The sequence below is a fragment of the Lathyrus oleraceus genome, chromosome 7, assembly GCF_024323335.1.
Source record: "Lathyrus oleraceus cultivar Zhongwan6 chromosome 7, CAAS_Psat_ZW6_1.0, whole genome shotgun sequence".
NCBI classification, from domain to species: domain Eukaryota; kingdom Viridiplantae; phylum Streptophyta; class Magnoliopsida; order Fabales; family Fabaceae; genus Lathyrus; species Lathyrus oleraceus.
The window spans coordinates 133,283,897-133,308,075 of NC_066585.1; the positions used below are offsets into that span (position 1 = coordinate 133,283,897).

At 36.6% G+C, this 24,179-nt stretch overlaps 4 non-coding genes across 4 annotated transcripts; all 4 read left to right on the forward strand.

Annotated features, from left to right (window-relative positions):
- The first annotated feature begins 11,970 nt into the window (after positions 1-11,970).
- On the forward strand, positions 11,971-12,043 carry TRNAA-UGC (transfer RNA alanine (anticodon UGC)). Its single transcript has one exon. It is a non-coding gene; the product is annotated as a tRNA-Ala (tRNA).
- Positions 12,044-17,036: 4,993 nt separating this feature from the next.
- On the forward strand, positions 17,037-17,109 carry TRNAA-UGC (transfer RNA alanine (anticodon UGC)). The gene has a single exon. It is a non-coding gene; the product is annotated as a tRNA-Ala (tRNA).
- A 2,469-nt stretch (positions 17,110-19,578) lies between these two features.
- Positions 19,579-19,651, forward strand: TRNAA-UGC (transfer RNA alanine (anticodon UGC)). The gene has a single exon. It is a non-coding gene; the product is annotated as a tRNA-Ala (tRNA).
- Positions 19,652-22,134: 2,483 nt separating this feature from the next.
- On the forward strand, positions 22,135-22,207 carry TRNAA-UGC (transfer RNA alanine (anticodon UGC)). The gene has a single exon. It is a non-coding gene; the product is annotated as a tRNA-Ala (tRNA).
- The last annotated feature ends 1,972 nt before the right edge of the window (positions 22,208-24,179 follow it).

Sequence of the window (24,179 nt, forward strand, 5' to 3'; positions counted from 1 at the left end):
GATCTAATACATACGATGTCAGATTCCTTAACTCTTTTATATCGGGCTGTTTAAAGCTGTACTTCTTTGTATGCCTTTTTGGTCTTTCCATGTCTGAAAATTTTGCAAATAAACCCTTTTAAGTTCCTTGAAAATTTTCTTTTTTGATGACATGAAGTGCAGATGAATGCATGAATGTATGAATGCAACAATCACACTCAAGGATCAAGCAAAGCACACCAAACAAAGGTCATGGGAAAGCTCTATGTATCCCTAATATCAATCATCCATTTTGGTGGATTTAGGTTTTCACCTTATCGACACCCAAGTTCCATTGATATTAACGGTACATGAACCGGCTCGGACATCCTTAATATCAACCAGCCGCTTTGGTGGATTTTAGGTTTTACACCTGATCCGGGTTCCATTGATATTAACGGTGTCTGAACGACTCAACCATGAATCACGGGTTTGTTGAGAGTCACGAGCATGGAGTCTCGGTTAAGAACCACCCAAAGGGAGTGTACTAGGGTTTAAACCTGCCAGACATGTTCTATCAGAGGTTCCCATAATCATCGTTCCATCTTTCGAATATTATCGGAGGAACGAATACTCGTATTCCAAGAATATTCTCAAGAGAAACTCTTATGAGTGTAGTATCGCGTAACAATCGTATCAGAACTGACATCTGAACGACCTCCGCACTACGGTCCTAAAAATAGGCCAGGATGGGTTTGGTAAACTAAGGTCCTTGGCTTCCGCGGAACATGATTGAAAGAATAATGCCTATCCACAAATAACTTGTGTGACATTATTAATCCAACATGACCTCCACCAAGTGAATGGACTCGCAAGTCAACTGGCTAAGGAATACTCCACACCAATCGACAAGACTATGCCATTCTCCTATCCTAGAGTGCACTCGAGTTCGGGTATAGAACTCATCTCACAGATCACCAAAGCAAACATCAATTGTATATCAAGCAATTCAAACATTACAATCAATACAGTTATCCCAAATTGTACAAAAATATGTCATATAACAAATAATAATATAGCACAACAAGGGTGAAAAGTAGGCAATACCACCAAGGATTTACATGTATTCCCCAGTGGAGTCGCCACTTTTCTGTAGCGGTGTATTCGTCGCTATATGATCTATCGATTAAATCATAAGCAAGGTATACAATGATTTCGAGTCGCCACCGCACTTTTATTTATCCAAAGGACTGGCTAAAAAGCGAACAAAAGCCTAAGAAGTTTTACACGTAGAAAACTAATAAAAAGATCAGAGAGTCTGGGTAAGGGGTAAATTACGCAATGGAAAGGTGTTAGGCACCCACTACGTCCTAGGTACTCCTAGGGAGCCCTTTTCACACTTGTTGTATAAAATTGTTATTTGTTATGACATAAGTATTGTGCAAACATGATTGGGATGATGAGAAAAGAATGTACAATTTTTATTGGGTTTGAACGGATGAACCCGTTGCCTACATACCTTCCATCAAAGGTAAGGATCAAAACGCCGTAGTTCGGCTAAAAGATTTCCAAAAGTTAGTGGATTCAATTTTAAACACAAGCCCTAAGGTCTTACGTTATCCACGGGAGAAAACTCAACCTTATAAAACAACGAGTCCACCATGTGAGAACAGCTTCAACTTGCTAGTGAGGGGTTAACCCTATAATAAGCAAGGAAGACTTACAATTCAATCAACTAAGGACAAATAGGTGAGATTGACATCAACCAACTAGGATAAATCAAACCTATAGCTCATGTATGAAAAGATTAAAAATGGACAAAGCCAAAACAATTGAATGGGTGAAATTAATTGATTATGATTATGAAAGTAGAGTCAAAGTATGATTAAGATTAATTCAAAGAAGTATTATGAAATGGAGTTAGAAAAAAGTCAAGGACTTGGGGTCCAGGTTTTTAATTTGAAAACATGAAGATGTTTGCACAATACCTATCTCAAGTTTGAAAGTAAGGTGTGAAAAGGTTTAGGACATAATGAGAATGAATGGATGAGGATGGAATGTAAAACTTCTTAGAAGGTTCACCTCTTGAAATCATATAGAAGATGATTCAAGTGTGTCCTTTGGAATGGGCAATGATCAATAATAATAAGCAAACAAATGATACCGGATGCCACTCAATGGTCTTACTCCAATCTCACAAACAAAAAGTGGATACCGGATACCAATAGATGGATTTACACCAATCTCCTAAAACAAAACTGGATATCAGAGGCCACTCTATGGACTTATACCAATCTCCTCAACAAAGAAATGAAAAAGTGGATACCGGATGCCAATCTATCTGGACTTATACCAATCTCCAACAACAAAGCAAACACTTGGATGTCAGATGCCAATCTATCTGGACTTATTCTAACCTCCCACATATGATCATAGGAAAACAAATGCCAAATTACACGGACTTACAATTGTATCCTCACATACAATCAAACAAATGCAACATATGATCACAGGAAAGCAAATGCCAACTTACAGGGACTTATAATTGCATCCTCACATACAATCAAACAAATGCAACATATGATCACAGGAAAGCAAATGCCAACTTACAAGGACTTATAATTGCATCCTCACATACAATCAAACAAATGCAACATATGATCACAGGAAAGCAAATGCCAACTTACAGGGACTTATAATTGCATCCTCACATACAATCAAACAAAAGCAAATCATAAATGTCAGATGCCAATTTATCTGGGCTTACTCTAACCTCCACAGTATGGTCCTGGGAATACAAATGCCACATCACAGGGACTTATAATTGCATCCTCACATACAACAAACAAATGCATCAAGCAAAGAGAAAAATGAGTGGCCAATGAAATGGTCTTATACTCACTCCCATATCATAGGAACAAATGGCCAATGGATGGTCTTACAATTGTCCTCAATGGGTAAACAACAAAGATATGTCACAAAGACAGATGAAATGATCATGCACTAATGAACAATTAATGATGATAAATGCATAAATCATACAAGCAAACATGTGCATATGAAGTAATCAAATCAATCAAAATCATTCAGCACACACTATAACCAAACAATCAGGCTCACACAAAAGGTTAGGCATTGAAGCCAACTGGAATAGGGTTAATGGTGCTCTTAACCTTGCCATTGAGGGGCTAAGGTGAAGCAGATGAAAGGATATGAGGGGTGTGCCTCATTGCTCTTATCCCTGGTCAGGGAGAGCATTTGAATATCAGAAGGTGTGGGAGTTCAGAAAGTAGGAACTCTCTCCACAGATTAGACTCTATAGATCTTGGGCTTGAATCTCAATGCTACAACCATGTAATGGGAGCAAGGAGAAGACTCACAGAATAGTAGGAGATAGGTTGCTTATCTCTTGGGTTCTACCAATTGCCTTATTTGAAGGACTTTTCCTGCTTGGGACAAATGTAGACACACACAAGCATTGCCTCTTAAGGAGGACTTCAGACAGTTGCCTGGCCAAGTAACAGGCCAGATCTTCCAGACTACATGAAGACAAGGGATTATACCTCAATGCAAATTGCTATTAAAGCAAAGCAAAGCAAAGCAAGTTCTTAAAGAACTAAGCAACTAAAGGTACCTGAAACCAGTCAAACAGAATCAGTACACAACTCAAAAGTTAAGGCAAAAGGGATAAGGATTAACAGTCAAAACAATCAGTTAAGTGTGCAATGCACAAGGCTCAAAGCATATGAGCCGAGCAACCTACAAAACAAAGAAGTTAGTTTAAGATAATCAAATAAACTCAATCAACTTGTATAAGTTTCCTTGAGGCAATTGCTTCTCAACCTGAAAACATGAACTCAAACATGAGCAATATGACCACTAGGACAAGCCTAGGGTCAAAAAGGGATGAGAAAGTCAAAACAGCAAGTGATATCCAATCAAAGTCAAGTTCAAACAATCAAGAAACAAACTCAATTGGTTTCATGTTCATATCATGCATCATCATCATTTCATAAGCACATTAGGTCAAGGCATGGCATATAGAAGCTCATAGAAGTCAACAGCAAGACTCAACTCAAAACCAATCTCAAACATTTCAAAAAATTATCAAATAATTCATGATCAAACATAATCCATAGCATGATATGCATATCAAATTTCAGCTCATTTGGATCAAGGGAAGATGGTCAATGAAAATCATAAAGTCAAAGCAAGTTCAAGCATGCTCAAAGAAGTCAACCAAACATACACCGACTTCAATAAATCATAAATCAGTGACAACATATGAGAAATGAATGGGATCAAAACTATGACAAAGCTTAACATGTCTACTAATCACATGTCAAATTTCATGTTCATCCAATTAAGTATGAGAATTTCACAAACAATATGAGATGATGTGTCACAAAAAGTCAACATATGATCAAACAGGGGAGAAAATCCTAAACAATTAGGAAATGCCATCAATAATTCCACAAAAAATCACATGTAAACTAGACATCCAAGAGTACATTCATGCAAAAATTCAAGCCAATTTGGGTTCAAGAAGCAGAGTAATGAAAATCATGAAGTTGGACATCAATGGTGTGACACAAATTGTCACACCCTAATTCAAAAAATCATAACTCACAAACCAGCAATGATAAATTCACAAACTCTACACCAAAATCACCATGAATGTGTCTAGTTTAAGCTCAAAAAATTTCAAAGGTATTGGATAAAGCATCATCATTTCACAATTGATTTGGCAAAGTGTACAAAAAATGAGCACATGTCACAAAACCCTAGCACCATTTAAAATTCACTCATGCAAAAATTCTGGAAAATACATGATAAAAACTAGAGATCAAGCAGAGCATTTTGCAAAAAATCCCATGAAATTTGGATTAAAATGGAATGTGATATGATTTTTCAAAGATTGTGTTCAAAAATGAAATAAAATGGAGAAAATAAAATGATTTAAATGATATAATTAGGAACCGGTGGCAAAAACGTAATTTAGAGGCTCACTAAGTGAAACGTTGCGTTTCACTTAGTGAGGTGGCACGCAGCAACTGGTCTCATGGCAATGTAACAGGGAATTTCATGCAAAAACACAAATCCAAAAGCCAAAACACGATCACACAAATCTGGGCAAATGAATTTAGGGTTCTTGCTACAGTATCATCTTCATCCCAAATCGTGAAATTTTTTTGTCTCAGAATTGAACAACAAGCATATCACTCAACTCAGCAAACATCATACATCACAAATCCAACAACCATTTTCATTAATTTATGCTAACAAGAGAGAACCAAGCAAAAACACATTCACATATGAAACTTTGAATCCAAATATCTCTCTCAATATGCAACCATTTTTCACGATGTAAAGCTCAAAACAATCAGCATTGCAAGATCTATCTAAAGCATATCATGATTTAGCAAATGGTGATATTCGAAAACTTACCAAATCTGCAAAACAGTGATGCTTTTGTGATTCTTTGGCCTCAAACAGCTAAAACAGATGTGCAAATATGCTTTAGATGATGAATGGATAGTAACTTGTGGCTCAACAATCCTTGGAATGGCTTCAATTCAGATCTGCCATGACAATGCTCTTCAATGGAACAGGGTTTGCCTTTGGTTACAGTTAAGATACAGGGCCTGAAAATGCTTCCAATAGGTTGGTGAATGATGGAACAAGCAAGCAAGTTCGAGCTCCTTGAGGTTTTCAGCAAGAATTTCCAAAATGAAGAAATTGTGAGTTTTAGAGGAAAGAGCTTTTCTGTTTGTGTAAGAGTGGCTGCTAGGGCTTTGTTCAGCAGAAAATGTGATATATGTATGCTGTTTAGTGAAGCTAAGCTTAATTAATCAAAGTGGTAATTGGAATTTGCATAATTGAAGTGTTTTGGACAAATTGTGAAATTCCACTCAAATGACATGGCCATGGCTTACAGCTGCGAATTGGGCCTTTGGGCAAACTCCAAACATCATTTCTGATCAATTGCAAGTGGTAAAAATGATTGGAATTGGTTATTTTGAAAACTCATTTTTTCACCTCACTTGAATTAATTCATGCTAGTTCAAAAATGCCATTTTGATTGGTGAGTTTTTGGTAAATTGTAATGACATATTTGGAAAGAGGGCATCAAATGTGACTTGTAGCAAAAAACCCCACCCAATTTGGCCAAATGGTTTGGAAGATATGGCCTTTTGAAGTTCAAAAATTTGTAAGAATGATTTGATCATAACTTGCCAACCATACATGGGAATTGAGTGTTCTTGGACTTTTTGGAAATGGGAGAACAAGATCTTCAACTTTCATGTTGGGAAAAAATTCATTTGAAGCTTGTATGATGATGTAAGTTGAGGATCAAGAAGTTTCCATTTTTGGCAAATTCCAATTACAGGTCAACTTTCTATTTTTGGAAATTTCTTGTTTGACTTCAAATTCTTCCATGATGATGTTTGACATGATATATGAGGCTTATATGGACATGAATGAGATCTCTCAGACCAATTCCCACCATCAAATCATTGATTAAATGCTCAGTTGACCAAGGTTGACTTTTCTAGGGTTTTGCTTGACTGAACCATGTTCTGATGAATTCCAAACCCTAATTACTTGAGATCTTGATTCCAAATGATATCACAACATATATGAACTCTTGATTATTGATCATGGTGCCCAAATTCTTCAAGAATGGCCACTATCCACTATTCAATGACTGATTAGACTGATTGACTGTTGATTGCTTCATCTGCAAGTAACATGGTTAGATGACAATATTTTTGTACTTTTGGTTAGTAAACATATGAAAAGCAATGATATACAAAGGCAATACATGCTTGGTGATCAAGAAACACACTCACAAGATAACCCACCCACTAGGAGGGAAGCTAGGGCATGCAATGATCCTTGAGGCCATGATATGATGTGATATGGGCCATGAGGGATCTTAGGGCCAAAATTGGGGTCTTACACCCGCCATAGACCCTGTGGCGCCCGCCACAATGTCTGTAAAAGGTCGGGGCAAAACCCCTTTCTTCACCATTTTTGCAACTTACAACCCTCCAAACCCATTTTTTCACCTTGGAAAAATATCCTTGAACCCACAAAAAGCTCATACTTTTCTAACCACCACACCACACAAATCATTATTCCAATTTCCATTTTTGATTTCATCCATCAGATTTTGTAAAAATCCAACCTTTTCACAAACCACTTCATCTTCTTCATCACTTTTCAAGAGCTTTTCAAATGGAGTTTAACGGATTCATTCTTCGAGGAGGGAAACCGGGGGATAAACAAAGAAAAATTATCGAACGGTTGCAAAATCGGGAAATCCTCCCGACAAGGTATGTTGACGAAAACTGTCTCTACACTTTAGGTATCTATCATAGCATATTTCATTTATTAGATAATTTAGGTTTGCATAATTTCTTTTCCAATAAAGAACCTACCTATGAGCGGTTGACAATTGAGTTTTTGAGTTCCTTAATTTATATTGTCAACCCTAACACTGCTAGCACAATTGGTACTATCAAATTTAGAATGTTTGCTGTTGAATACCAATTCAGTACCGACGAACTAGCCAGCTTGTTAGGAATCCCTCATGGGGACGGTGCTATTTGTGAGGCCCCTTTGGATTCCGAATGGTCTGTTGAGGTATTTTCCTTCTGGGAGCGTTTATCAAACACTTCCATAAACTCTTTTGAAGGAGTTCTTGCCTCAACTATCCATAACCCGGCCATCAGAGTTTTTAGATATCTGTTGGCAGGCACTATTTTTGGCCGGGAGAATCCAAATAAGGTTAATGCTAGAGAGCTTCTATTTTTACAAGGAAGCCTCACAAATAGACTTATTAATTCGGTCCCGTTCATGCTTGCTCATATGACTTTAACCTTGAATAAAGTGGGACCGATTTCTTTTGGTGGATTGATTACATCTATTGCTCGGGCGCTTAACCTGAACGATGAGATGACTACCCTATAACCCTTACCTCCTCGCACAATTAACCTAAAATTTCTAAGAGACATGAAATTGTGCCGCTCGAGGAGAGAAGGAGGCTATATGCTTATGGTTCATGGGGTAGCCGTCCCATCTGTTGTTTTACCGTGCTCTAGACGTACAAATGTACGAGATGAAAGGAATTGGACCTACGCTTTAGATGCCCCACCTGTTTTGGGTCCTCTTCCTCCTAACATGCCTGATGAGGCGGGACTTGACACTGATGATGAATATGATCGGCGAGAGAGATCTCCCGTACCCCTTGTGCCCCCCCATCATCCTTCCCCACCATACACCGCACCATCTTCTTCTTCTGCAGGTACCACTCCTGGCTTCTATATTACAGAGGAGATGTGGCGTGACCACATGGCTAGAGAGCAAAGGTGTGACAACCTACTCTCTACCATCCAGCAACAAATGGCGGATAACATGAGCTTCATGCAAGAGTCGCAGCAGAGGATAGACAGGTCCTACGACACTATTCTACAGTCTCTGCAAACGATCACAGATTCACAAGCCCGTCAGCAACACTACCACCAGAGACACATGACACTCATTGAAGCCACTCAAGGTTCCATTATAGGTAACCTTCGAGAGGTGAGGACCGCTCAGGATGCCCTGCAGGCGAGGATGGATCAAAGAGACCGTCGTCGTACCCGATCCCTTCGTCCACCTCAAGATGGCGAGGGCACTAGTGGTCAGCAATAGGTTGTCAGGTAACTCTTCCCTTATCTTATTTTGAAACATTGGGGACAATGTTCGATTTAAGTGTGGGAGGAGACTCTATCGTCTTTTCTTTATGGCTTTTCTCGTTTTTCCTTTATCGGTTTTTCTTTACTGTTTTTAGATAGTTTATTTATTGTTATTTCCTTTTAGTTGTTTATTTTGCTTTTTAGTATAATGCATGAGTCTGACGAGTCACTAAATATATTAGATCTTTAGTAAAATCCTACCTCCCCATACCTTTAGCCCCACCGAATTTTTTTTGCAAAAGAAAATAGTGTTATTCCGAAAGTTTTTAGGTTTTAAAGACATGTTTTGAGTAAGGATGCGGTGACTTGGGAGAACTTTGCGAAACATCAGTATCTGTTTTAGCACCATAAGCTTCGTGAATATAGGAATCATTCCCGAAACCCCATATACCATGGCCTTAATCATCATTTCCGTATAAGTCCTTAGTAGTTTATCTCAGCAGTCAGCTCCGGCCTACGCATCCTCTACGTAGGGGACCGATGCAAATAAGTGAATGATCCAGAAAAACAAAAAAATAAAAGAAAGAAAAAAGGCAACTCCGGTATAGGTGACCCTCACAAAGTCATTTAAACCAAAGAATTGTAAAAAATTGCTACAAAAAGAAAAAGAAAAAGAAAAAGAAAAACTTACCCACTGCTAGTTGGTTTAGAGGTATCTGGCACTGAACTCGGTAGGGCGGATTACGATCCGATCCCCCACAACTACAGTTGGGTCCAATAAAAGGGTTTACACATATTTATGTGCCAGAAACCCCATGCTCAGATCATAATCACTAACAGGCCACTCTACTACGAAGCATGTACGGATAACGGGCTTAATGTGATTGCGCCTGGATGAAAAGGACACAAAAGAGATGAAGAGGCAGGCCTAGGCATTGTGGGATAATATGGGTTGGTTAATATAGGAATGAAGTTTATGTCCGTATTTGCGGATTAGTGTCATCATGATACCCTTAGTTCACTCAGTTAGTACCTATCACTGCATCCCGACTTGAACTTAGAATTTTTACCTAAAACACTCGTTTACACAAATTTTCTTTTATGAGCTTTCTAATGTTTTGCTTGAGGACAAGCAAAGGTTTAAGTGTGGGAGAGTTTGATAACACTAATATTTACCGTATTTTCGACTCCGATTTCACATGCATTCTAGTTGTTTTATTATCATTTTGTTGTGTTATTGGTATGTTTTCCTTTGTTTTCAGGTTTTTACTTTAATCGGAGCCCCGATCGAGAAAAGGAGCGAAAAAGAGCCAAAAACCCTAAAATTCAGCATTTTGTTCTTGTGGCCTACCCCATGGCTGGCGCCATAGACCCTGCCATGACGTGTCCAAGCTCAACTTCCCTCAACTCCCACGTTCCCCACTACTTCCACTAAGGCGCCTCATTTTGTGCTTGTGGCGGGCGCCATGGCCTTGTGGTGGGCGCCACAAGAGGAAAGTCTTCCCTCCCATTTCCAAGTTGAAGGGCATCCTTGTCATTTCCATCTTTTTACTTGCTTATAAATAGAAACTCGATTTCACTTTTACAATCATCCAAACTTAGAGCAGAGGCAAACTCAGAGCAACTTTGTTTCACTTAGGCATATATTTAGTATTTTAAAGTGGTAATCGCTTCGCATTGGAGTGTTACCACAATTGTGTAATCGAGTCTGTGATAGAGTCTGTAATCGAGTTTGGAGCACTTTGGAAGGAAGTTAATCCTGCCGCCATTTTCATTTCCGCATTGCAATTTATTCAACCCTCCGATTGGAGCAGGTTTTTATTACTTGTCTTTACTTTATTTATTTCCCGCACTCGCTTTACTTTTATTTATTTTCCCGCACTCGCCTTATTTTTATTTATTTCTCGCACTCGCTTTACTTTATTTATTTCCCGCACTCGCTTTACTTTATTTATTTCCTCGCACTCGCTTTAAATTATTTATTTCCTCGCACTCGCTTTACTTTTATTTATTTCCTCGCACTCGCTTTAAATTATTTATTTCCTCGCACTCACACTACTTTTGTTTATTTTCTGCACTCGCACTACTTTTATTTACTTTCCGCACTCGCACTACTTTTATTTAAATTAATGCACTTTCACTTTACCATGTCTAACTAAATTTATAAGGTTAGAATGTAAGGATCGTAATTGAACCAGTAATTCGTACAATTGTTCGTAGAAACACTTAAGGGCTATTTTAACTTTCAACTTAAGTTTTCCCGCACTTCAATTCCGTTGGGTAAGATCGAAAGTCGTCCAACGTCTTTTTAAACTTAATTGTTTTTAACTATTTCAAAAACAGTGAAAGCGCTTTGTTTAGTTCATTAGGAGATTTTAACATTAAGAAGAAAAGAGATTTTAAAACTATTTTCGGACGCGTTTATAAGTTTAGAGTCTGGTTCGTGAGAACCTCTTTTGGTTAAGAAATCCAGGTTATAATACTTTTCAACTTAGTCAAGATACTATATTTCTTAAAAATAGGCTTACTACTCTAACGCAATGCGCGCCTTTTTATAAGTGACAATAAGAGGGTTTGATTAGGGAGTGCAACTCGGTTCTGAATACGCGAAAGCGACAGTTCCTATTAAATTAGTTCTTTTCAAAGTAGAAAACATTGCCCATAAGTAGTTCTATTAGCAAGTACTTAGATTATTAATTGATTACGTGAATTACATTCGACCCTGTCTTTATTAATTAATCTTCATTCAACACTTTACTTTTCATTGAACACTACAAAAACACCTATTTCGATTGCCTTTGATAAACACCATAACAATAGATAACGATAGATTAACACTTGGTCTCTGTGGATTCGACAATCTTTTATATTACTCTAACGCGTTCGTATACTTGCGAAACACCGCATCAGCAGCTAGCACTGAGATTGAAGGAATCCGTCCGTGTGGACTGAGTAGAGGAGTTGTCCTTGTTCAACGTTCGTGATCGCTCCGTAGATTTGCATCAAAGGTTTCAATCGTATCAAGAGGTAAATATTCTATCACTGATCATGCCCATTCGTAAGGATCACTATAGGAGAAAATTTTAATTTTCGTTGCGTTTTGGATCGCCGTTCTCCTTCATATATGACTTTTGAAGGGCTAACACAAGTATTTAAAAGTAACTTTATTTATAAAAAAAAGAAGATTTAGATTTATTTGACTTTTTTTTGTTCTTTCTTCTTTGCATGAATAAATGTTTTGTATCAAACATGCAACTTATTTACCATTAGTTTTGATGAAATCATATTGTATTGTTGATTTCAAAAATTCAAGAATAGTTTTATATATGGGGATGTAGCTCAAATGGTAGAGCGCTCGCTTTGCATGCGAGAGGTACAGGGTTCGATCCCTTGCATCTCCAATTAAAGTATTGTTAATCAGTGATGTATGCATAGGAATGACTTAGATTATTATAATTCCTATTTTAGAATTTTCACGTTAGAGAGAGAGAGAGAGAATCTCGTAATAAACAAACAAGAGGGAGATATAAAAAATGAGAACAAAAATATCTTATTAACAAGTGAAAGCATTATGTGACCTGACCTGAGCCAATACTAATGAACCAATTGAACTAGATTTGCTTTTCGAGGAGTGTTGCACAGTGCACCATACATAAGTCACTATAACTTACTAGAAGTCAATTTCCTGCGGTCACTACCTCCAATAACTAGATTCATGAGTCGTTATTAGTGACAACATGAGATACTTCACCCCAACACTTCCCTACCCGACCTTCGTCTTTCTTGTTTGCTAGCTACTGAAAATAGTACAACGATTGCGATTGATGTGCCTCTTGTGGCTCACAAACTGTTTATTTGGGGCTTTTAAGCCGCCGATGATCTCCTTAAGATGTTGTTGCTTTGCAGCTCTCATATTCTGTAATGACTTTTGATCCGTTTTTCATGTGTTATAATATCTTCAATTTTTTACCGCCTCGGAACATGTTTTCCTTTTTTTCATCACTTGAGGTTTTAAGGTATGCTTCTACATCTTTAATCTCTTTTTTCATATATCTATTTCACAGTTATATACGTGTCAGGTAAAAAAAGAGTATTTCTCACACACAATAATTGAAAGATGGAGAATCACTCTGTATCATTTTTCCATTCTTTTTTTAATTGTGTTATTTTCCATATAAAATCATTTTAAATGCTTATGTTCACTGGGTGCTAATTTTTCTCAATCAATTTGTTCTAAATTTAGATTGTTAATCCATAATATTGACAGTATCACCTAAAGGTGATTATATTTTTGGTGTAAGCCCTAGAGGCCAATACTTTTGGTACTTGTATCGAATGATTTATTAATAATAAAAGGCTTTTTCTTTATTATGTTTGTTTAATAAAGTCCCTAGGATAGCTAGTCCGTTTAATGTGTCAAGTGTGACTTGATCATGAGATCACATTAAACATAAGGACACTATTCTTAAAGTATCCGTAGTCGAGCTTTATTGTGAAGTGGGATAACGTTAAAGCATTAAGACTATTATGTATATAGACTATTGATCACATCTCATGGACCATGGATAAGGAGTTATCAAGTCTTAAACATAGGTATGAATATTAAGAGTAATATTTATACTGGATTGACCCGCTATGAGAGTACTATATAGAAAGTTATGCAAAGTTTCATAAGTTATTCTCATGGTGATAATGGTGTATACCACCCTTCGACCTGAAACCACTATGGACCCTAGATGTAGAGTCGAGTGCTTTATTGCTGATCAAACGTTTTCCGTAACTGGATAACCATAAAGACAGTTGATGGGTACTCCACGAAGCATGCTGAGGGACATGAGTGACCTAGATGGAATTTGCCCATCCTGTATAACAGGATAAATGTCTATGGGCCCAATATTGAACTGGACAAGGATGACGCGGTCTATGCCTTGTGTTCAATATAGACATAAGGGTAAAAGGGTAATTATGCACATAAGTATTATCACAGAAGGATTTGTCAGATCACATGACATTTTTGTGTCTTGGGTAACAGTGATGTGTTGCTAGATACCGCTCACTGTTTATTATGTTAAATACGTGATTTAATATAATTGCCAATGCCGCGAAAACCTACAGGGTCACACACAAAGGACGGATTGATGAGAGATAGAGTAACTAAGGAACACCGTAAGGTACGGTGCACTTAAGTGAATTGTAGACCATCGTAAGGTACGGTGTACTTAAATAGAATACGAAATATGGTAAGGTACCATGGGCTTAAGTGATTTTGGGAATATTATAAGATATGGGCCACATACACTTAATTGGGCATTTTAGCTTGAAGCCCACACAAGTGGTTCTATAAATAGGACCCTTGTGCAGAAGCATTCTTTTTTTGCAGTTGCATTTTTCGTTTTCTCTTTCTCTCACACTCAAAAAGCCTTCATTTATAGCAGCTAGCACTGTGATTGAAGGAATCTGTTCGTGTGGACTGAGTAGAGGCGTTATCGTTGTTCAACGTTTGTGATTGCTCCGTAGATTTGCATCAAAGGTTTCAATCGTATCAAGAGGTAAATATTCTATCACTGATCATGCCCATTCGTAAGGATCACTATAGGAGAAAATTTTAATTTCCGCTGCGTTTTGGATCGCCGTTCTCCTTCATATATGACTTTTGAAGGGCTAACACAAGTATTTTAAAGTAATTTTATTTATAAAAAAAAGAAGATTTAGATTTATTTGACTTTTTTTTGTTCTTTCTTCTTTGCATGAATAAATGTTTTGTATCAAACATGCAACTTATTTACCATTAGTTTTGTTGAAATCATATTGTATTGTTGATTTTAAAAATTCAAGAATAGTTTTATATATGGGGATGTAGCTCAAATGGTAGAGCGCTCGCTTTGCATGCGAGAGGTACAGGATTCTATCCCCTGCATCTCCAATTAAAGTATTGTTAATCAGTGATGTATGCATAGGAATGACTTAGATTATTATAATTCCTATTTTAGAATTTTCACGTTAGAGAGAGAGAGAGAGAGAGAGAGAGAGAGAGAATCTCGTAATAAAATCCAAAACAAACAAGAGGGAGATGTAAAAAATGAGAACAAAAATATCTTATTAACAAGTGAAAGCATTATGTGACCTGACCTGAGCCAATACTAATGAACCAATTGAACTAGATTTGCTTTTCGAGGAGTGTTGCACAGTGCACCATACATAAGTCACTATAACTTACTAGAAGTCAATTTCCTGCGGTCACTACCTCCAATAACTAGATTCATGAGTCGTTATTAGTGACAACATGAGATACTTCACCCCAACACTTCCCTACCCGACCTTCGTCTTTCTTGTTTGCTAGCTACTGAAAATAGTACAACGATTGCGATTGATGTGCCTCTTGTGGCTCACAAACTGTTTATTTGGGGCTTTTAAGCCGCCGATGATCTCCTTAAGATGTTGTTGCTTTGCAACTCTCATATTCTGTAATGACTTTTGATCCGTTTTTCATGTGTTATAATATCTTCAATTTTTTACCGCCTCGGAACATGTTTTCCTTTTTTTCATCACTTGAGGTTTTAAGGTATGCTTCTACATCTTTAATCTCTTTTTTCATATATCTATTTCACAGTTATATACGTGTCAGGTAAAAAAAGAGTATTTCTCACACACAATAATTGAAAGATGGAGAATCACTCTGTATCATTTTTCCATTCTTTTTTTAATTGTGCTATTTTCCATATAAAATCATTTTAAATGCTTATGTTCACTGGGTGCTAATTTTTCTCAATCAATTTGTTCTAAATTTAGATTGTTAATCCATAATATTGACAGTATCACCTAAAGGTGATTATATTTTTGGTGTAAGCCCTAGAGGCCAATACTTTTGGTACTTGTATCGAATGATTTATTAATAATAAAAGGCTTTTTCTTTATTATGTTTGTTTAATAAAGTCCCTAGGATAGCTAGTCCGTTTAATGTGTCAAGTGTGACTTGATCATGAGATCACATTAAACATAAGGACACTATTCTTAAAGTATCCGTAGTCGAGCTTTATTGTGAAGTGGGATAACGTTAAAGCATTAAGACTATTATGTATATAGACTATTGATCACATCTCATGGACCATGGATAAGGAGTTATCAAGTCTTAAACATAGGTATGAATATTAAGAGTAATATTTATACTGGATTGACCCGTTATGAGAGTACTATATAGAAAGTTATGCAAAGTTTCATAAGTTATTCTCATGGTGATAATGGTGTATACCACCCTTCGACCTGAAACCACTATGGACCCTAGATGTAGAGTCGAGTGCTTTATTGCTGATCAAACGTTTTCCATAACTGGATAACCATAAAGACAGTTGATGGGTACTCCACGAAGCATGCTGAGGGACATGAGTGACCTAGATGGAATTTGCCCATCCTGTATAACAGGATAAATGTCTATGGGCCCAATATTGAACTGGACAAGGATGACGCGGTCTATGCCTTGTGTTCAATATAGACATAAGGGTAAAAGGGTAATTATGCACATAAGTATTATCACAGAAGGATTTGTCAGATCACATGACATTTTTGTGTCTTGGGTAACAGTGATGTGTTGCTAGATACCGCTCACTGTTTATTATGTTAAATACGTGATTTAATATAATTGTCAATGCCGCGAAAACCTACAGGGTCACACACAAAGGACGGATTGATGAGAGATAGAGTAACTAAGGAACACCGTAAGGTACGGTGCACTTAAGTGAATTGTAGAACATCGTAAGGTACGGTGTACTTAAATAGAATACGAAATATGGTAAGGTACCATGGGCTTAAGTGATTTTGGGAATATTATAAGATATGGGCCACATACACTTAAGTGGGCATTTTAGCTTGAAGCCCACACAAGTGGTTCTATAAATAGAACCCTTGTGCAGAAGCATTCTTTTTTTGCAGTTGCATTTTTCGTTTTCTCTTTCTCTCACACTCAAAGCCTTCATTTATAGCAGCTAGCACTGAGATTGAAGGAATCTGTTCGTGTGGACTGAGTAGAGGCGTTATTGTTGTTCAACGTTCGTGATCGCTCCGTAGATTTGCATCAAAGGTTTCAATCGTATCAAGAGGTAAATATTCTATCACTGATCATGCCCATTCGTAAGGATCACTATAGGAGAAAATTTTAATTTCCGTTGCGTTTTGGATCGCCGTTCTCCTTCATATATGACTTTTGAAGGGCTAACACAAGTATTTAAAAGTAATTTTATTTATAAAAAAAAGAAGATTTAGATTTATTTGACTTTTTTTTGTTCTTTCTTCTTTGCATGAATAAATGTTTTGTATCAAACATGCAACTTATTAACCATTAGTTTTGTTGAAATCATATTGTATTGTTGATTTTAAAAATTCAAGAATAGTTTTATATATGGGGATGTAGCTCAAATGGTAGAGCGCTCGCTTTGCATGCGAGAGGAACAGGGTTCGATCCCCTGCATCTCCAATTAAAGTATTGTTAATCAGTGATGTATGCATAGGAATGACTTAGATTATTATAATTCCTATTTTAGAATTTTCACGTTAGAGAGAGAGAGAGAGAGAGAGAGAGAGAGAGATCTCGTAATAAAATCCAAAACAAACAAGAGGGAGATGTAAAAAATGAGAACAAAAATATCTTATTAACAAGTGAAAGCATTATGTGACCTGACCTGAGCCAATACTAATGAACCAATTGAACTAGATTTGCTTTTCGAGGAGTGTTGCACAGTGCACCATACATAAGTCACTATAACTTACTAGAAGTCAATTTCCTGCGGTCACTACCTCCAATAACTAGATTCATGAGTCGTTATTAGTGACAACATGAGATACTTCACCCCAACACTTCCCTACCCGACCTTCGTCTTTCTTGTTTGCTAGCTACTGAAAATAGTACAACGATTGCGATTGATGTGCCTCTTGTGGCTCACAAACTGTTTATTTGGGGCTTTTAAGCCGCCGATGATCTCCTTAAGATGTTGTTGCTTTGCAACTCTCATATTCTGTAATGACTTTTGATCCGTTTTTCATGTGTTATAATATCTTCAATTTTTTACCGCCTCGGAACATGTTTTCCTTTTTTCATCACTTGAGGTTTTAAGGTATGCTTCTACATCTTTAATCTCTTTTTTCATATATCTATTTCACAGTTATATACGTGTCAGGTAAAAAAAGAGTATTTCTCACACACAATAATTGAAAGATGGAGAATCACTCTGTATCATTTTTCCATTCTTTTTTTAATTGTGCTATTTTCCATATAAAATCATTTTAAATGCTTATGTTCACTGGGTGCTAATTTTTCTCAATCAATTTGTTCTAAATTTAGATTGTTAATCCATAATATTGACAGTATCACCTAAAGGTGATTATATTTTTGGTGTAAGCCCTAGAGGCCAATACTTTTGGTACTTGTATCGAATGATTTATTAATAATAAAAGGCTTTTTCTTTATTATGTTTGTTTAATAAAGTCCCTAGGATAGCTAGTCCGTTTAATGTGTCAAGTGTGACTTGATCATGAGATCACATTAAACATAAGGACACTATTCTTAAAGTATCCGTAGTCGAGCTTTATTGTGAAGTGGGATAACGTTAAAGCATTAAGACTATTATGTATATAGACTATTGATCACATCTCATGGACCATGGATAAGGAGTTATCAAGTCTTAAACATAGGTATGAATATTAAGAGTAATATTTATACTGGATTGACCCGCTATGAGAGTACTATATAGAAAGTTATGCAAAGTTTCATAAGTTATTCTCATGGTGATAATGGTGTATACCACCCTTCGACCTGAAACCACTATGGACCCTAGATGTAGAGTCGAGTGCTTTATTGCTGATCAAACGTTTTCCGTAACTGGATAACCATAAAGACAGTTGATGGGTACTCCACGAAGCATGCTGAGGGACATGAGTGATCTAGATGGAATTTGCCCATCCTGTATAACAGGATAAATGTCTATGGGCCCAATATTGAACTGGACAAGGATGACGCGGTCTATGCCTTGTGTTCAATATAGACATAAGGGTAAAAGGGTAATTATGCACATAAGTATTATCACAGAAGGATTTGTCAGATCACATGACATTTTTGTGTCTTGGGTAACAGTGATGTGTTGCTAGATACCGCTCACTGTTTATTATGTTAAATACGTGATTTAATATAATTGCCAATGCCGCGAAAACCTACAGGGTCACACACAAAGGACGGATTGATGAGAGATAGAGTAACTAAGGAACACCGTAAGGTACGGTGCACTTAAGTGAATTGTAGAACATCGTAAGGTACGGTGTACTTAAATAGAATACGAAATATGGTAAGGTACCATGGGCTTAAGTGATTTTGGGAATATTATAAGATATGGGCCACATACGCTTAAGTGGGCCTTTTAGCTTGAAGCCCACACAAGTGGTTCTATAAATAGAACCCTTGTGCAGAAGCATTCTTTTTTTGCAGTTGCATTTTTCATTTTCTCTTTCTCTCACACTCAAAGCCTTCATTTATAGCAGCTAGCATTGAGATTGAAGGAATCCGTTCGTGTGGACTGAGTAGAGGCGTTATCGTTGTTCAACATTCGTGATCGCTCCGTAGATTTGCATCAAAGGTTTCAATCGTATCAAGAGGTAAATATTCTATCACTGATCATGCCCATTCGTAAGGATCACTATAGGAGAAAATTTTAATTTCCGTTGCGTTTTGGATCGCCGTTCTCCTTCATATATGACTTTTGAAGGGCTAACACAAGTATTTAAAAGTAATTTTATTTATAAAAAAAAGAAGATTTAGATTTATTTGACTTTTTTTTGTTCTTTCTTCTTTGCATGAATAAATGTTTTGTATCAAACATGCAACTTATTAACCATTAGTTTTGTTGAAATCATATTGTATTGTTGATTTTAAAAATTCAAGAATAGTTTTATATATGGGGATGTAGCTTAAATGGTAGAGCGCTCGCTTTGCATGCGAGAGGAACAGGGTTCGATCCCCTGCATCTCCAATTAAAGTATTGTTAATCAGTGATGTATGCATAGGAATGACTTAGATTATTATAATTCCTATTTTAGAATTTTCACGTTAGAGAGAGAGAGAGAGAGAGAGAGAGAGAGAGAGAGAGAGAGAGAGAATCTCGTAATAAAATCCAAAACAAACAAGAGGGAGATGTAAAAAATGAGAACAAAAATATCTTATTAACAAGTGAAAGCATTATGTGACCTGACCTGAGCCAATACTAATGAACCAATTGAACTAGATTTGCTTTTCGAGGAGTGTTGCACAGTGCACCATACATAAGTCACTATAACTTACTAGAAGTCAATTTCCTGCGGTCACTACCTCCAATAACTAGATTCATGAGTCGTTATTAGTGACAACATGAGATACTTCACCCCAACACTTCCCTACCCGACCTTCGTCTTTCTTGTTTGCTAGCTACTGAAAATAGTACAACGATTGCGATTGATGTGCCTCTTGTGGCTCACAAACTGTTTATTTGGGGCTTTTAAGCCGCCGATGATCTCCTTAAGATGTTGTTGCTTTGCAACTCTCATATTCTGTAATGACTTTTGATCCGTTTTTCATGTGTTATAATATCTTCAATTTTTTACCGCCTCGGAACATGTTTTCCTTTTTTCATCACTTGAGGTTTTAAGGTATGCTTCTACATCTTTAATCTCTTTTTTCATATATCTATTTCACAGTTATATACGTGTCAGGTAAAAAAAGAGTATTTCTCACACACAATAATTGAAAGATGGAGAATCACTCTGTATCATTTTTCCATTCTTTTTTTAATTGTGCTATTTTCCATATAAAATCATTTTAAATGCTTATGTTCACTGGGTGCTAATTTTTCTCAATCAATTTGTTCTAAATTTAGATTGTTAATCCATAATATTGACAGTATCACCTAAAGGTGATTATATTTTTGGTGTAAGCCCTAGAGGCCAATACTTTTGGTACTTGTATCGAATGATTTATTAATAATAAAAGGCTTTTTCTTTATTATGTTTGTTTAATAAAGTCCCTAGGATAGCTAGTCCGTTTAATGTGTCAAGTGTGACTTGATCATGAGATCACATTAAACATAAGGACACTATTCTTAAAGTATCCGTAGTCGAGCTTTATTGTGAAGTGGGATAACGTTAAAGCATTAAGACTATTATGTATATAGACTATTGATCACATCTCATGGACCATGGATAAGGAGTTATCAAGTCTTAAACATAGGTATGAATATTAAGAGTAATATTTATACTGGATTGACCCGCTATGAGAGTACTATATAGAAAGTTATGCAAAGTTTCATAAGTTATTCTCATGGTGATAATGGTGTATACCACCCTTCGACCTGAAACCACTATGGACCCTAGATGTAGAGTCGAGTGCTTTATTGCTGATCAAACGTTTTCCGTAACTGGATAACCATAAAGACAGTTGATGGGTACTCCACGAAGCATGCTGAGGGACATGAGTGACCTAGATGGAATTTGCCCATCCTGTATAACAGGATAAATGTCTATGGGCCCAATATTGAACTGGACAAGGATGACGCGGTCTATGCCTTGTGTTCAATATAGACATAAGGGTAAAAGGGTAATTATGCACATAAGTATTATCACAGAAGGATTTGTCAGATCACATGACATTTTTGTGTCTTGGGTAACAGTGATGTGTTGCTAGATACCGCTCACTGTTTATTATGTTAAATACGTGATTTAATATAATTGCCAATGCCGCGAAAACCTACAGGGTCACACACAAAGGACGGATTGATGAGAGATAGAGTAACTAAGGAACACCGTAAGGTACGGTGCACTTAAGTGAATTGTAGAACATCGTAAGGTACGGTGTACTTAAATAGAATACGAAATATGGTAAGGTACCATGGGCTTAAGTGATTTTGGGAATATTATAAGATATGGGCCACATACGCTTAAGTGGGCCTTTTAGCTTGAAGCCCACACAAGTGGTTCTATAAATAGAACCCTTGTGCAGAAGCATTCTTTTTTTGCAGTTGCATTTTTCATTTTCTCTTTCTCTCACACTCAAAGCCTTCATTTATAGCAGCTAGCATTGAGATTGAAGGAATCCGTTCGTGTGGACTGAGTAGAGGCGTTATCGTTGTTCAACATTCGTGATCGCTCCGTAGATTTGCATCAAAGGTTTCAATCGTATCAAGAGGTAAATATTCTATCACTGATCATGCCCATTCGTAAGGATCACTATAGGAGAAAATTTTAATTTCCGTTGCGTTTTGGATCGCCGTTCTCCTTCATATATGACTTTTGAAGGGCTAACACAAGTATTTAAAAGTAATTTTATTTATAAAAAAAAGAAGATTTAGATTTATTTGACTTTTTTTTGTTCTTTCTTCTTTGCATGAATAAATGTTTTGTATCAAACATGCAACTTATTACCATTAGTTTTGTTGAAATCATATTGTATTGTTGATTTTAAAAATTCAAGAATAGTTTTATATATGGGGATGTAGCTCAAATGGTAGAGCGCTCGCTTTGCATGCGAGAGGAACAGGGTTCGATCCCCTGCATCTCCAATTAAAGTATTGTTAATCAGTGATGTATGCATAGGAATGACTTAGATTATTATAATTCCTATTTTAGAATTTTCACGTTAGAGAGAGAGAGAGAGAGAGAGAGAGAGATAAAAAATCCAAACAAGAGGGAGATGTAAAAAATGAGAACAAAAATATCTTATTAACAAGTGAAAGCATTATGTGACCTGACCTGAGCCAATACTAATGAACCAATTGAACTAGATTTGCTTTTCGAGGAGTGTTGCACAGTGCACCATACATAAGTCACTATAACTTACTAGAAGTCAATTTCCTGCGGTCACTACCTCCAATAACTAGATTCATGAGTCGTTATTAGTGACAACATGAGATACTTCACCCCAACACTTCCCTACCCGACCTTCGTCTTTCTTGTTTGCTAGCTACTGAAAATAGTACAACGATTGCGATTGATGTGCCTCTTGTGGCTCACAAACTGTTTATTTGGGGCTTTTAAGCCGCCGATGATCTCCTTAAGATGTTGTTGCTTTGCAACTCTCATATTCTGTAATGACTTTTGATCCGTTTTTCATGTGTTATAATATCTTCAATTTTTTACCGCCTCGGAACATGTTTTCCTTTTTTCATCACTTGAGGTTTTAAGGTATGCTTCTACATCTTTAATCTCTTTTTTCATATATCTATTTCACAGTTATATACGTGTCAGGTAAAAAAAGAGTATTTCTCACACACAATAATTGAAAGATGGAGAATCACTCTGTATCATTTTTCCATTCTTTTTTTAATTGTGCTATTTTCCATATAAAATCATTTTAAATGCTTATGTTCACTGGGTGCTAATTTTTCTCAATCAATTTGTTCTAAATTTAGATTGTTAATCCATAATATTGACAGTATCACCTAAAGGTGATTATATTTTTGGTGTAAGCCCTAGAGGCCAATACTTTTGGTACTTGTATCGAATGATTTATTAATAATAAAAGGCTTTTTCTTTATTATGTTTGTTTAATAAAGTCCCTAGGATAGCTAGTCCGTTTAATGTGTCAAGTGTGACTTGATCATGAGATCACATTAAACATAAGGACACTATTCTTAAAGTATCCGTAGTCGAGCTTTATTGTGAAGTGGGATAACGTTAAAGCATTAAGACTATTATGTATATAGACTATTGATCACATCTCATGGACCATGGATAAGGAGTTATCAAGTCTTAAACATAGGTATGAATATTAAGAGTAATATTTATACTGGATTGACCCGCTATGAGAGTACTATATAGAAAGTTATGCAAAGTTTCATAAGTTATTCTCATGGTGATAATGGTGTATACCACCCTTCGACCTGAAACCACTATGGACCCTAGATGTAGAGTCGAGTGCTTTATTGCTGATCAAACGTTTTCCGTAACTGGATAACCATAAAGACAGTTGATGGGTACTCCACGAAGCATGCTGAGGGACATGAGTGACCTAGATGGAATTTGCCCATCCTGTATAACAGGATAAATGTCTATGGGCCCAATATTGAACTGGACAAGGATGACGCGGTCTATGCCTTGTGTTCAATATAGACATAAGGGTAAAAGGGTAATTATGCACATAAGTATTATCACAGAAGGATTTGTCAGATCACATGACATTTTTGTGTCTTGGGTAACAGTGATGTGTTGCTAGATACCGCTCACTGTTTATTATGTTAAATACGTGATTTAATATAATTGCCAATGCCGCGAAAACCTACAGGGTCACACACAAAGGACGGATTGATGAGAGATAGAGTAACTAAGGAACACCGTAAGGTACGGTGCACTTAAGTGAATTGTAGAACATCGTAAGGTACGGTGTACTTAAATAGAATACGAAATATGGTAAGGTACCATGGGCTTAAGTGATTTTGGGAATATTATAAGATATGGGCCACATACGCTTAAGTGGGCCTTTTAGCTTGAAGCCCACACAAGTGGTTCTATAAATAGAACCCTTGTGCAGAAGCA